General features: G+C 41.6%; 1 long non-coding RNA gene across 1 annotated transcript in view; it reads left to right on the top strand.

The window, feature by feature from the left end:
- Positions 1-1506: 1506 nt before the first annotated feature.
- Positions 1507-14869, top strand: part of LOC142296125 (uncharacterized) — a 39786-nt gene continuing 26423 nt past the window's right edge. Inside the window, exons 1-2 of the long non-coding RNA XR_012751591.1 lie at positions 1507-1621; positions 3805-3855. This is a non-coding gene — a long non-coding RNA (uncharacterized LOC142296125). The remainder of the gene's footprint in view (positions 1622-3804; positions 3856-14869) is intronic.

Genomic DNA, 14869 nt, shown 5'->3' with positions numbered 1-14869 from the left:
TGGCAGCATGTTCTCTTTCAATATAGGGCAGTACTTCTGCAAATTCATGATACACCACCATGTTTCACAGTCATTGGAAAACTGCACATCTACCAAAGGTATTGAATGATGGCAGCATCTTCTATTTCAATATAGGGCAGTACTTCTGCAAATTCATGATACACCACCATGTTTCACTATAGACATCATACATTTAGAAAAATTAATTTAGAAAACTGCATGGTGCCTACCGTGAACATGGTGGTGGCAGTGCCGTTATGTGGGGCTGCATGAGTGCTCCTGGTATCAGGTAGTTACATTATATATTGAGGATATCATGAATTGACAGATGCACTGCTCTATATTGAAAGAGAAGATACTACTATCACTCAGTGCGCTTGGTAGATGTGCACTTTTCCAAATATTATGATTCCAAACACACATATGCTGCATTTTTATAGGAGATCATGGTGAATGTGATTTAGTGGCCAAGATAAATTAAGCAGATAACTAATCTTCATATCCTGATGAATTTTAAGTTGATTTCTAAGGGTATGCTTTCACATATTATTCTCACCACTCACAATACAAACAATGCAATATTTTCGACTGGAGTCACAATTATGTAATATTTAAATAAAAACACATCATAATAGCATCTAAACATGGTCAAAGATTTTTTTACATTCAATTATAATCCTTGCTTCATTATACTTCATCAATGCAGTCCCATACTTTAGATGCTTGAAATATTTTCAGCTTAAATAGAGAAAACAGGTTAAGTATGTCCAATGACAGTATTTAAAATATCTTCTCACAGTACATTTTGTCACCTGTTTGTCAAAATACTGGAAGCAGAAGTTTAAAAGTCATCTGGAGTCTTCTGGAGCTGAGTGTCATGAACATGTTTGGCTCAAGACAGACTTTTTATAGCCAAAGCCATTTCATACATATTGTATAAAAAAAATCATGAAGGATGGAAAAAAAACCTTCCCAGGGACTAATCCAGAGATTAATGGTATACTCTGTATTTTTGTGAGTCATGATCACTAATTTATTGCACCACAGTTATTCAGATATTAACTTCAAGTTAGTGCCTCATATCTACCTTATCTGGTTTAAAATAAGCTGTATGGCCAAAATAGCTTCAGCTCTGTGTTATTAACAAATTCATAATTCCTATGGGCTGTAGAAGTGCAGCTTTATATTGTGCTTGTTAAAACGACACTTTTTCCACACTAAAAGTATACAATTCATGTATGAAATCGACTCTACACTCTACATGGTGCGGTAATTAGGGGGCTTTCTGGCCGTGGACAGAATTAAAATGGCAAAAACAAGAATATTTTATCAGATATTCAAATAAACTGGCAAGTGCACCACGGTCTTTACAAACTAGGCAAGTGTTCTGGCTCTTGTCACCCTCCCAACATGTGCCCCTTTGTGTTGTTTGACAGCTCATGTATGTCATAAACAATGACATAAGAACATGCTGGAATATCAGTAAACATCCAACGGGAAGTGATGGGGAGGGTTTAGTATGGAGATCTAGAGCAGTTGCCTGACTTCGAAACAGTTGTCAGCTGGTTTCCAGATTTATTTAAAGTCTTTTTCAATTCCAGCTCTATCAGTGGACACAAAGGTATATTTGCTTGTGTTTAAGTCCAATAACCAGCACTGTCATTAGTTTATAATTAGAGATGATCGAATACCGCAAATATTCGGCAACGCCCATATTCGCCGAATAGGTCGCCACTATTTGACGATTTGCAAAAATTCGATGCGCAATGTAAGTTTATGGGAAACCCGAATAGTAGCCGAATAGCAACTATTCGGGCTTCCCATAGATTTACATTGTGCATTGAATATGCACATAGCGGCGAACTATTCATCAGATATTCACGAAGCCGAATATTGCCGAATATTTCTGATATTCGATCATCCCTATTTATAATACAGAAATCATTTTATACACATTTTCTATAAAATAAGATGTTTAGTTTTTTTTATGCTTCATCCTTCAACTTTGTACCAAATTTGGCTATTCACAAAGACAAAGCTGTGCAGTTGGTTTAGGGCAGTTGGTTTTGGGCCCTTGAAAATAGGAGACCCAGTTTTGGTTGCTCCCTATACTCGGATACTAGGAAGCTGTGTTGAAAGATGTTACTTTGAACCTCTTTGCCCACTGTAACTATATTACATCTTGGTAACTGATGTCATTTTACATTGTGGAGAAGTCTTTTTAGGCACCAGGGCTCATAAGCAAGTGCAACCACTGCAACTCTATAGATACTTAGATCTTAACAGAAAATGAACATTCAACATTTCAAAGTGTCTGAATATGCTATTATACATAATATATTGCAGAAATAGGTATATTCTCCTACTAGCCAAAATGGCAAAAATATTGTTAATTTTCATTTATATTAGTGATTAAAGAATAGAACGTGCCCTTAGTTAGAAGTCCACTATATTCCTAAGGTGGACCTTCTCCTGCCTACCCTCACCCTCTCATCACGCACTCATTGAAATCCAAATCCCCAGTCATGGCCCATGACATCATGACATATGCGGTGACCTGTGTGGGCGCATTCACAGAACCTTTCAGGGACTAGCAAAACCTGGAGGTTTCAACACTTAGGAGGAGGAGCGGTGAGCAGTGAAGTGACTATAATAATTATTTTAACATTTTTACATATAATAGTTACGGTATTATGCTCCTAGGTCTCTCTAGACCCAAGAGCTTAAGTAACAATAAATTCACAAAGAACAACTTCTTTGTGAATCAAATTTCCTAGGAGAAAATGCAAAGACACGCAAATTCAAATTTTGTCTGATCTGATCATGTCTACATGATACTGTACCTAAAAATCAATGAAACACATACAATAGATGTGGGGTCCTCCCTATTTTTGATAACTAGCCAAGGTAAAGCAGATAGCTGGGGGCTGGTATTATCAGGTTGGGAAGGCCCATGGCTATTTGGCTCTTCCCAGCCTAAAAATCGCATCTCGCAGCAGTCCCAGAGGTGGCACATCCATTAGATGTGCCAATTCTGGGGCTTTGCCCAACTGTTTCTAATAGCCCTGGTGTGGTGGCAACCAGGGTAATATTTTTTGGGTTGATGTCAGCTGTGACTTGACAGCTGGCATCAGGCCCTAAGGTTAGTAATGGATAGGTGTTTATCAGACACCTCCATTACTAATCCAGTAAGTGTACAGTTAAAAAAACAAGACGCACGCACACTGGTAAAAATAGTTTATTTTAACCCCTTCCCCCTGTGATTTTTTATCAGCTGACAGTTTGGTCAGAATCTTTCAGTTGACAGGTTCCCTTTAATGTACAGGTGCACAAATATTCTATGTGTTCGATATACAAACATATACAGACATGATGCATAAGCACACTGCAATTCATCAATACATGAACTCGAATATTGCTGAAAACGTTAAAAACGTAAGGTACTTATTTAGCGTTTTTTGATCAAAGAGCGTAAAATACCTCCAACCAGCAAGGCATATCATTGATTCCTATCATTGCTCTGACAGAGCCAATAAGGCTGTTCTTTGCTAAACACAGGGTCGACTTTGGGCATCCACACAAATATATAATTCCATTTTTAATTAAGAACCATGAAAATACTTGTGATTGTAGAGTGAAATCCTTCTGGCCAAAAAATATGTTCAAAACTATTTAACAACTTAATAAAAATGTTACAGCCCACAGGTATACATGTAATAAAATGTTTTACTGGATACAAATATCCAGTTATGTAAGTTTTCCCACATCTGCTCAGAGATTTAATAAGATTATTAATATTTACAGCTGGAGAAGGGGTTTTACCAAGTGGAATATTTGTTGTCACCTCCCTTTCAGGTATTATTTCATTAATTATTATTAATTCATTAATTATATAATACTTTATTTAAGTATTAGGTTATAACTTAGAATGTTTATGTGTTAATTGTGGCACTTTTACAAAAATGTAAGCGTATTATGGATTTTTTTACCTTTTTCTTTTGTAAAACCAGTGTGTTTGAAAGCCAAAAAATATGGTGACAAACATACTGCCGATCACTTCCAGAGGGCTGTTTATACCTGGTGTAAGAGCTTGAGCACATTGCAGATATATTTGGGCACAGATTATACAGTATGTACTACTTGTGGTCATTTACCTATGGACCTGTAGGCACTCCGTGTATGGCCATATGCTGCCTTATTTTTTTAAGACAGAGTGGCATGCTTTATGTTTTAGTGTCTCTAGTTATCAATAATTCTGTTTAACCCTTTTCCGATATATGACGTATCTGTGCCCACACAATCGCCGCCGGGAGCTCTGCTTAAGGCCTCTTTCACTTGACCGTGTAAAACACACACGTGTTTCATGGTCCGTGGTGTACGTGCGTGTGTCCTTGTGTGTGTGTGTGTGTGCTACGTGTGCTGTCCCTGTACTGTTCCTGTATGACATCTGGATAGCATACGGACAGCATGAGCTGATATACTTACCTGTCTTTGGCGCTGCCGTTAATTCCGGGTCCGCAGTCAGTGCTGTGAATATGCAATGAGCATAATGAGCGGGACCCGGAAGCAACAGCAACGCCGGAGACAATAAGTATAAAAATTCTTTATTTTTATGTGACACGTGATTTCTCTGGTACGAGTCACACTGATGTCACACAGATCACATTAGTGTGCGGTCCATGTGACACCCATGCTGCTGGAGAAAAACTGATTTCTCGCCGTGTGACGCATATGGACACACATGTGCTATACACAACCACACAGTCCATGTGAAAACACAGACGTGTGCACAAACCCATCAAATGTAATGGGTCTACATGTGTCCATGTCTCTGGTATTTGTGAAAACGGATGTCACACGTACCAAAAACACGACATGCTAAAAAAGCCTAAGTGATAGCCGATCTCCGGCTGTAACAGCCACGGTTGGTGCCCGCAATGCCCCTGGCTGTTTAACCATCTAAAATGCCACAATCATTAGCAGTCACAGCATCTACGAGTCTGGGACAGGAGTGTGCTCTCTCCCCCACCGGATCTGCACCCCCGCGACATGATCACAGGCTGCCGATGCTTGTTATGACAACCTGAGGGGAAATAATGCCAGAAGCATAGTCTAAAAGGTGTTCTGTTAGCGTAAAACTGACAGGTGTAATGAATTGCAGTAAATGTGTTTTGCAATGCATTACACCAGTGATAAGAATAATAAAAGTTAGTCTTATAGAGGAACTAAGTAAAATTGAAAAAAACAAACAAATGTAAAAACCTGTAAAAATATTTAAACAAAATATATAAAAAAAATAAAGACCAGAAAAAGAATAATGCCAATATATATGTATGTTTATGTAAAAACAAACAAAAAAGTAACATAATTTGAAATTGCCATATACAGCATTACCTGATCTATAAATCTGTCACATTATTTAACAGTGAACACTGCAAAAAAAATCAATTAAAAACATAACAAAAACTATGCTTTTTCATAATACAGCTGACAAAAAGACAAAATCAAAAAGTTTTGTAGAATTATGGTATCCCTAAAAACACTACCTTGTCCCACAAAAAAACAAGCCCACAAAGAGCATCATCAGGGAAAAAATAAAAAAGCTATAGTTGTCAGAATAAGGCTATTTAAAAACAATTTTGTAAAAGCAGCAAAACATAAAAAATAATATAAATGTGTTATTCATGTAAATGTACTGACCCAAAACATAAAGCTGTCTTACAACTTTTACAATGAACGACGTAAAAATACAAGTTCCTCAATTGCTATGTTTAATTCATTCTTTGTCCAAAAAAAGTAGAATAAAAAGCGATCAACAAATATTTTATGCCTAAAAATGGTACTAATTAAATCTCTAACTGATCCCACAAAAAAAGCCCTCAAATAACTGTCAGCATAAAAATAAAAGAAAAATCCTTCAACATATGGGAATGCAAAAAACATTATTTTGTAAAAAAAAAAGCGTTTTTTAATGTAACAGTACAAAAACCTAAAAATTATATTAATATAAATAATATATTGCTGTAATCATATTGACTTGAGGAATAAAGCTGTCTTATAACATACTGCAGGGTGAACAGAATAAAAAATAAGTATATAAAACCAATTCTTGAACTGCTGTTGATAAGTTCATTTCTACCTCCCAAAGACCAAAATAAGGCTTAGCTTTTGTTTATCCTACAATTTAAGGTGAATGATTATATTGAGGTTTACGTGTAAATGTCTGAAAAATATGATTTACACAAAATGCCAAACGGAACATTCCCGATAATGAGGCAGAGTCATTTTGAGCTCCTGTCTGGCCTACAATCCAAAGCTGTAAAGGCCCCGTTACACGTAACGACGTATCTAACGATATATTGCCGGGGTCACGGATTCCGGGACGCACATCCGGCGTCGTTAGCAACGTTATTGTGTGTAACAGCTCCGAGCGAGTGTTAGCGATCAAAAATACTCACCTTATTATTGATCGTTGACACGTTGTTCATTTTCATAAAATCGTTGCTGTTGCAGGACTCTGGTTGTTCGTTGTTCCTGCGGCAGCACACATCATTACGTGTGACACCCCAGGAACGAGGACCATCACCGTACCTGCGGCTGCCCACAATGAAGAAGGAAGGAGGTGGGCGGGATGTTACACCTGCTCATCTCCGCCCCTCCACTTCTATTGGGCAGCCGCTTAGTGATGTCGCTGTGACGCTGCACGAACCGCCCCCTTAGAAAGGAGGTGGTTCGCCGGCTACAGCGACATCGCTAGGCAGGTAAGTACGTCTGACGGGTCCTAATGATGTTGTGCGCCACGGGCAGCGATTTGCCCGAGACGCACAACAGACGGGGGCAGGTGCTTTCACCAGCAACATCGCTAGCGATGTCGCTGCGTGTAAAGCCCCCTTTAGTCTTTTTATGTGTTTTTTAGGCATGAACAAAAGTGCGCTCAATTACAGTTTCAACGGAGACCAAATGGAAAAACTCTGTCTGCCTCATTAATGAATGGATCTATCTGGAGTTTCATCTGCATTGTGTATTTCAGAGATGCTGATGGAAACCCCGATAAATGCTCAGCAAAGAGCACAGGATAAATGTGAACTGATTCAAAATGTTTTGTACCTCAAAATGCTACCAATAGCATTCAACTCAACCCACAAATAAACAAGTCCCCACTCAGGTCCTTCATCTGTTAACAGATTATATACGGGGCTTCTGATGGCACAACGGCTCTCAAAAAGTGGTATGTCCCCCCAAAAAGACATTCTGCAGAATCTTCGCTCCCAAACTCAAATGCCCCCCTCTTTCCATGCTCCAAAGTGTGCACAAACCACAGTTATTATCCACATGTTAGGTAGAGTCCACTTAATTTACAGAGTCCATGTCTCCAGAAGAATAGTTTCATAGTGTTTAAGATTAAAGACAGACCTAGGTCCATCGAGTTCAACCCATGACCTAACTTAACATGTTGATCCAGAGGAAGGTAAAAAAAACCTATGGGGCAGACAGTGAGTGCCACATTAGGGAAAAAAAATCCTTCCTGACTCCACATACAGCAATCAGACTGGTTCCCTGAATCAATATCCCATCACAGGATCTAGTGCACATAACCAGTAATATATTTTTCAAGAAAGCCATCCAGGCCTCTCCTAAATTGTAGTAGTGAATCAATTATTACAACATTATGTGGCAGAGAGTTCCATAGTCTGACTGCTCTTACAGTAAAGAATCTGCATGTATGATTATGATTAACACTAGAAGTCCAGAAATTTCGAGCTCCCCCCTGAAGTCCCGAAAGAGGGTCAAATGACCCTTAGTCCAAACTGAATAGAACTAAGGGGTACTTCACACACAGCGAGATCGCTACTGAGATCGCTGCTGAGTCACGTTTTTTGTGACCTCATTAGCGATCTCGCTGTGTGTGACACTGAGCAGCGATCTGGCCCCTGCTGTGAGATCGCTGCTCGTTACACACAGCCCTGGTTCGTTTTTTTATTGTTGCTCTCTGTGTGTGACAGCGAGAGAGCAACAATCCTGAATGTGAAGGGAGCAGGAGCCGGCGTCTGACAGCCTGCGGTAAGCTGTAACCAAGGTAAACATCGGGTAACCAAGGTGGTTACCCGATATTTACCTTTGTTACCAGCCTCCGCAGCTCTCACGCTGCCAGTGCCGGCTCCTGCTCCCTGCACACGCTAAGTTAAGCGGTGTGCGCTGGTAACTAAGGTAAACATCGGGTAACCATACCCGATGTTTACCTTAGTTACCAGTGTCCGCAGCTTCCAGACGCCGGGTCCGTGCAAGCGCAGCGTCGCTTGCACGTCGCTGCTGGCTGGGGGCTGGTCACTGGTCGCTGGTGAGATCTGCCTGTTTGACAGCTCACCAGCGACCATGTAGCGATGCAGCAGCGATCCTGACCAGGTCAGATCGCTGGTCGGATCGCTGCTGCATCGCTAAAGTGTGAAGATACCCTAACTAGAAACTAAATGGCTAAACTCAATGGAAAACAACAACCTCCTGTGGTGCGACAGTAATGGCCTTAATTACAGAACAAAAGACGGTGATTATAGGATGTTAGCTAAAATCCTTCCGGTCATTCGACCATATCTGGGTTCCAAAGGTAGAAATGTTAAATGACCCCTCTCTGGGACTTCTAGTGTTAAACCTCCTTTCCTCTAACCATAGTGGATGCCCCCTTGATCCTGTCACAGGCTTAGGTGTAAAAAGATGATTAGAGAGAGCTCTGCTCTGTCCTCTCATATATCTGTACTTTGTAATAAGATCACCCCTAAGCCTTCATTTTTCCAAGAAGAATAACCCCAAGTTTAATAAACTGTCCTTGTACTGCAGTCCACCCATTCCTTTAATAACCTTTGTTGCTCTTCTCTGCACTCGCACTAGTTCGGCCATGTACTTCTTATATACCAGAGACCAAAACTGTAGAAAGAATTCTATGTGTGGTCGCACTAGTGACTTGTATAGGGTAAAACTATGTACTTCTCATAAGCATCTATGCTTCTTTTAATACATCCCATTATTTCATTAGCCTTGGCATCAGCTGCCTGACACTGGTAAAGTTGAGTTTGTCGTCCACACATACACCCAAGTCTTTTTCAGTGATAATTTTACCCAGTGTTTTATAATTGAGTAGATAGTTATACATTTTATTTCCTCTACTCAAGTGCATGACCATACATTTATTCTCATTAAACTTCAATTTTAAAAAAGAGCTGGGGACAATGTACAGGCACTACAATGCCAGATTTGCAATTTTTCATTCTGCAACATTAACTGCATTTGATGCTATGAGTGTTTTCCAGATACAAAATCATCACTACACCCAAAGATAAAAATTCACAGATGGGTGCAATTTCCAAAATGGAAAACATTTGTAGGAGATTTCTGCTGTTCTGGAACTTCAGGGGCTTTGCCAATGTGACAGAATGGTGCCATATCAGAATCTGAACTCCAAGATTTTGACCACATATGGGGTATTAGCACACTCAGGAAAAATTGTATAACAAATAATACTCTGATTTTCACAGCCCAATGTTATAAATTGCTCACTACACCCCAAAATGAATTCCTCTAGAAGTGTTGTTTCCAGAATTGGTTCGGTTCACTTGTGGGGAGTTTCTGCTTTTTTTCATGTCACGGGCTCTTCAAAAGAGACATGGCATCCGCAATCTATTCAGCCAAAATAGCACTTCAAAATTCAAATAGCGCTCCTTCCATGTGCCCAAAGAGTAGTTTGTGACCATATATGGAGTATCATTATTAGAGTTGAGCGCGGTTCGTGGTTCGTGGTTCTCCAGTTCGCGGCTCGAGTGATTTTGGGGCATGTTCTAGATCGAACTAGAACTCGAGCTTTTTGCAAAAGCTCGATAGTTCTAGAAACGTTCGAGAACGGTTCTAGCAGCCAAAAAACAGCTAAATCCTAGCTTGGTTTCTGCTGTAATAGTGTAAGTCACTCTGTGAATCAAACTATTATCACATTTCAGTGTATAGTGTGCGTGAACAGCGCCTTCAGATCACTGCTGTTTCTATAATGGCGATCGCCATTTTTTTTTTTTTTTTCTTGTCTTCCTTCCCTAAGCGCGCGCGTCTTGTGGGGCGGGCCAGCATGTCAGCCAATCCCAGACACACACACAGCTAAGTGGACTTTGAGCCAGAGAAGCAACGGCATGTGTGATAGGATCTGCATGTCACATGTCCCTGCATTATAAAACCGGACATTTTCTTCACGAACGCCATTATCTGCCTTCTGCGTCTTTGGTGTCAGACATCAGTGTCGCAGCTCCGTCCTCCTGAGTCCTATAGCCGATACAGCTGTATGCGCTGCATACACAGCGTTAGACAGCATAGGGAGAGCACTTTATAGCAGTCCTTTTAAGGGCTCAAAGCGGCAGGGTCAGAGAGCCATAAGTGACAGGTCCTGCAAACAGCAACAGCGTCTGTGTAGCCCAGGTCAGGGATTTCCTCCCTGCATTTCCCCATTAGGAGGGAATAGAAAGGCAGGCTTCCATTCCTCTACCCAGAGCACCACAATCCTGCCACTGTACCCTCTTGTCCTCTGCACACTCCAACTCATTCTAAGTAAGCCATTATACTAGCAAACATTCAGTGTACCTAGTGGCATCCTATACGTGGCTATTGGACTTTGCTATAGTCCCACTAGTGCAAAGACATTTGCAGAGCACGTCTGCCTGCATTGCACACTACAACTTTTTTAAACTAAGCAATTTTACTAGCAAACACTCAGTGTACCTAGTGGCATCCTATACGTGGCTATTGGACTTTGCTATAGTCCCACTAGTGCCAAGACATTTGCAGAGCGCATCTGCCTGCGTTGCACACTCCAACGAATTATAACTAAGCCATTATACTAGCACACACTCAGTGTACCTAGTGGCATCCTATACGTGGCTATTGGACTTTGCTATAGTCCCACTAGTGCAAAGACATTAGCAGAGCACATCTGCCTGCATTGCACACTCCAAGTTTTTTAAACTAAGCAATTTTACTAGCAAACACTCAGTGTACCTAGTGGCATCCTATACGTGGCTATTGGACTTTGCTATAGTCCCACTAGTGCAAAGACATTTGCAGAGCACGTCTGCCTGCATTGCACACTACAACTTTTTTAAACTAAGCAATTTTACTAGCAAACACTCAGTGTACCTAGTGGCATCCTATACGTGGCTATTGGACTTTGCTATAGTCCCACTAGTGCCAAGACATTTGCAGAGCGCATCTGCCTGCGTTGCACACTCCAACTAATTATAACTAAGCCATTATACTTGCACACACTAAGTGTTTTTTAGTGGCATCCTATACGTGGCTATTGGACTTTGCTATAGTCCTACTAGTGCCAAGACATTTGCAGAGCGCATCTGCCTGCGTTGCACACTCCAACTAATTATAACTAAGCCATTATACTAGCACACACTCAGTGAACCTAGTGGCATCCTATACGTGGCTATTGGACTTTGCTATAGTCCCACTAGTGCCAAGACATTTGCAGCACGTCTGCCTGCGTTGCACACTCCAACTAATTATAACTAAGCCATTATACTAGCACACACTCAGTGTACCTAGTGGCATCCTATACGTGGCTATTGGACTTTGCTATAGTCCCACTAGTGCCAAGACATTTGCAGCACGTCTGCCTGCGTTGCACACTCCAACTAATTATAACTAAGCCATTATACTAGCACACACTCAGTGTACCTAGTGGCATCCTATACGTGGCTATTGGACTTTGCTATAGTCCCACTAGTGCCAAGACATTTGCAGCACGTCTGCCTGCGTTGCACACTCCAACTAATTATAACTAAGCCATTATACTAGCACACACTCAGTGTACCTAGTGGCATCCTATACGTGGCTATTGGACTTTGCTATAGTCCCACTAGTGCCAAGACATTTGCAGCACGTCTGCCTGCGTTGCACACTCCAACTAATTATAACTAAGCCATTATACTAGCACACACTCAGTGTACCTAGTGGCATCCTATACGTGGCTATTGGACTTTGCTATAGTCCCACTAGTGCCAAGACATTTGCAGCACGTCTGCCTGCGTTGCACACTCCAACTAATTATAACTAAGCCATTATACTAGCACACACTCAGTGTACCTAGTGGCATCCTATACGTGGCTATTGGACTTTGCTATAGTCCCACTAGTGCCAAGACATTTGCAGCACGTCTGCCTGCGTTGCACACTCCAACTAATTATAACTAAGCCATTATACTAGCACACACTCAGTGTACCTAGTGGCATCCTATACGTGGCTATTGGACTTTGCTATAGTCCCACTAGTGCCAAGACATTTGCAGCACGTCTGCCTGCGTTGCACACTCCAACTAATTATAACTAAGCCATTATACTAGCACACACTCAGTGTACCTAGTGGCATCCTATACGTGGCTATTGGACTTTGCTATAGTCCCACTAGTGCCAAGACATTTGCAGCACGTCTGCCTGCGTTGCACACTCCAACTAATTATAACTAAGCCATTATACTAGCACACACTCAGTGTACCTAGTGGCATCCTATACGTGGCTATTGGACTTTGCTATAGTCCCACTAGTGCAAAGACATTTGCAGAGCACGTCTGCCTGCATTGCACACTACAACTTTTTTAAACTAAGCAATTTTACTAGCAAACACTCAGTGTACCTAGTGGCATCCTATACGTGGCTATTGGACTTTGCTATAGTCCTACTAGTGCCAAGACATTTGCAGAGCGCATCTGCCTGCGTTGCACACTCCAACTAATTATAACTAAGTCATTATACTAGCACACACTCAGTGAACCTAGTGGCATCCTATACGTGGCTATTGGACTTTGCTATAGTCCCACTAGTGCCAAGACATTTGCAGCACGTCTGCCTGCGTTGCACACTCCAACTAATTATAACTAAGCCATTATACTAGCACACACTCAGTGTACCTAGTGGCATCCTATACGTGGCTATTGGACTTTGCTATAGTCCCACTAGTGCCAAGACATTTGCAGCACGTCTGCCTGCGTTGCACACTCCAACTAATTATAACTAAGCCATTATACTAGCACACAGTGTACCTAGTGGCATCCTATACGTGGCTATTGGACTTTGCTATAGTCCCACTAGTGCCAAGACATTTGCAGCACGTCTGCCTGCGTTGCACACTCCAACTAATTATAACTAAGCCATTATACTAGCACACACTCAGTGTACCTAGTGGCATCCTATACGTGGCTATTGGACTTTGCTATAGTCCCACTAGTGCCAAGACATTTGCAGCACGTCTGCCTGCGTTGCACACTCCAACTAATTATAACTAAGCCATTATACTAGCACACACTCAGTGTACCTAGTGGCATCCTATACGTGGCTATTGGACTTTGCTATAGTCCCACTAGTGCCAAGACATTTGCAGCACGTCTGCCTGCGTTGCACACTCCAACTAATTATAACTAAGCCATTATACTAGCACACACTCAGTGTACCTAGTGGCATCCTATACGTGGCTATTGGACTTTGCTATAGTCCCACTAGTGCCAAGACATTTGCAGCACGTCTGCCTGCGTTGCACACTCCAACTAATTATAACTAAGCCATTATACTAGCACACACTCAGTGTACCTAGTGGCATCCTATACGTGGCTATTGGACTTTGCTATAGTCCCACTAGTGCCAAGACATTTGCAGCACGTCTGCCTGCATTGCACACTCCAACTAATTATAACTAAGCCATTATACTAGCACACACTCAGTGTACCTAGTGGCATCCTATACGTGGCTATTGGACTTTGCTATAGTCCCACTAGTGCCAAGACATTTGCAGCACGTCTGCCTGCGTTGCACACTCCAACTAATTATAACTAAGCCATTATACTAGCACACACTCAGTGTACCTAGTGGCATCCTATACGTGGCTATTGGACTTTGCTATAGTCCCACTAGTGCCAAGACATTTGCAGCACGTCTGCCTGCGTTGCACACTCCAACTAATTATAACTAAGCCATTATACTAGCACACACTCAGTGTACCTAGTGGCATCCTATACGTGGCTATTGGACTTTGCTATAGTCCCACTAGTGCCAAGACATTTGCAGCACGTCTGCCTGCGTTGCACACTCCAACTAATTATAACTAAGCCATTATACTAGCACACACTCAGTGTACCTAGTGGCATCCTATACGTGGCTATTGGACTTTGCTATAGTCCCACTAGTGCCAAGACATTTGCAGCACGTCTGCCTGCGTTGCACACTCCAACTAATTATAACTAAGCCATTATACTAGCACACACTCAGTGTACCTAGTGGCATCCTATACGTGGCTATTGGACTTTGCTATAGTCCCACTAGTGCCAAGACATTTGCAGCACGTCTGCCTGCGTTGCACACTCCAACTAATTATAACTAAGCCATTATACTAGCACACACTCAGTGTACCTAGTGGCATCCTATACGTGGCTATTGGACTTTGCTATAGTCCCACTAGTGCCAAGACATTTGCAGCACGTCTGCCTGCGTTGCACACTCCAACTAATTATAACTAAGCCATTATACTAGCACACACTCAGTGTACCTAGTGGCATCCTATACGTGGCTATTGGACTTTGCTATAGTCCCACTAGTGCCAAGACATTTGCAGCACGTCTGCCTGCGTTGCACACTCCAACTAATTATAACTAAGCCATTATACTAGCACACACTCAGTGTACCTAGTGGCATCCTATACGTGGCTATTGGACTTTGCTATAGTCCTACTAGTGCCAAGACATTTGCAGAGCGCATCTGCCTGCGTTGCACACTCCAACTAATTATAACTAAGCCATTATACTAGCACACACTCAGTGTACCTAGTGGCATCCTATACGTGGCTATTG

This window comes from Anomaloglossus baeobatrachus, chromosome 1 (assembly GCF_048569485.1).
Source record: "Anomaloglossus baeobatrachus isolate aAnoBae1 chromosome 1, aAnoBae1.hap1, whole genome shotgun sequence".
NCBI classification, from domain to species: Eukaryota; Metazoa; Chordata; class Amphibia; order Anura; family Aromobatidae; genus Anomaloglossus; species Anomaloglossus baeobatrachus.
Note: the sequence above shows the minus strand (reverse complement) of the source record. Positions and strands in the feature narration are given on the sequence as shown.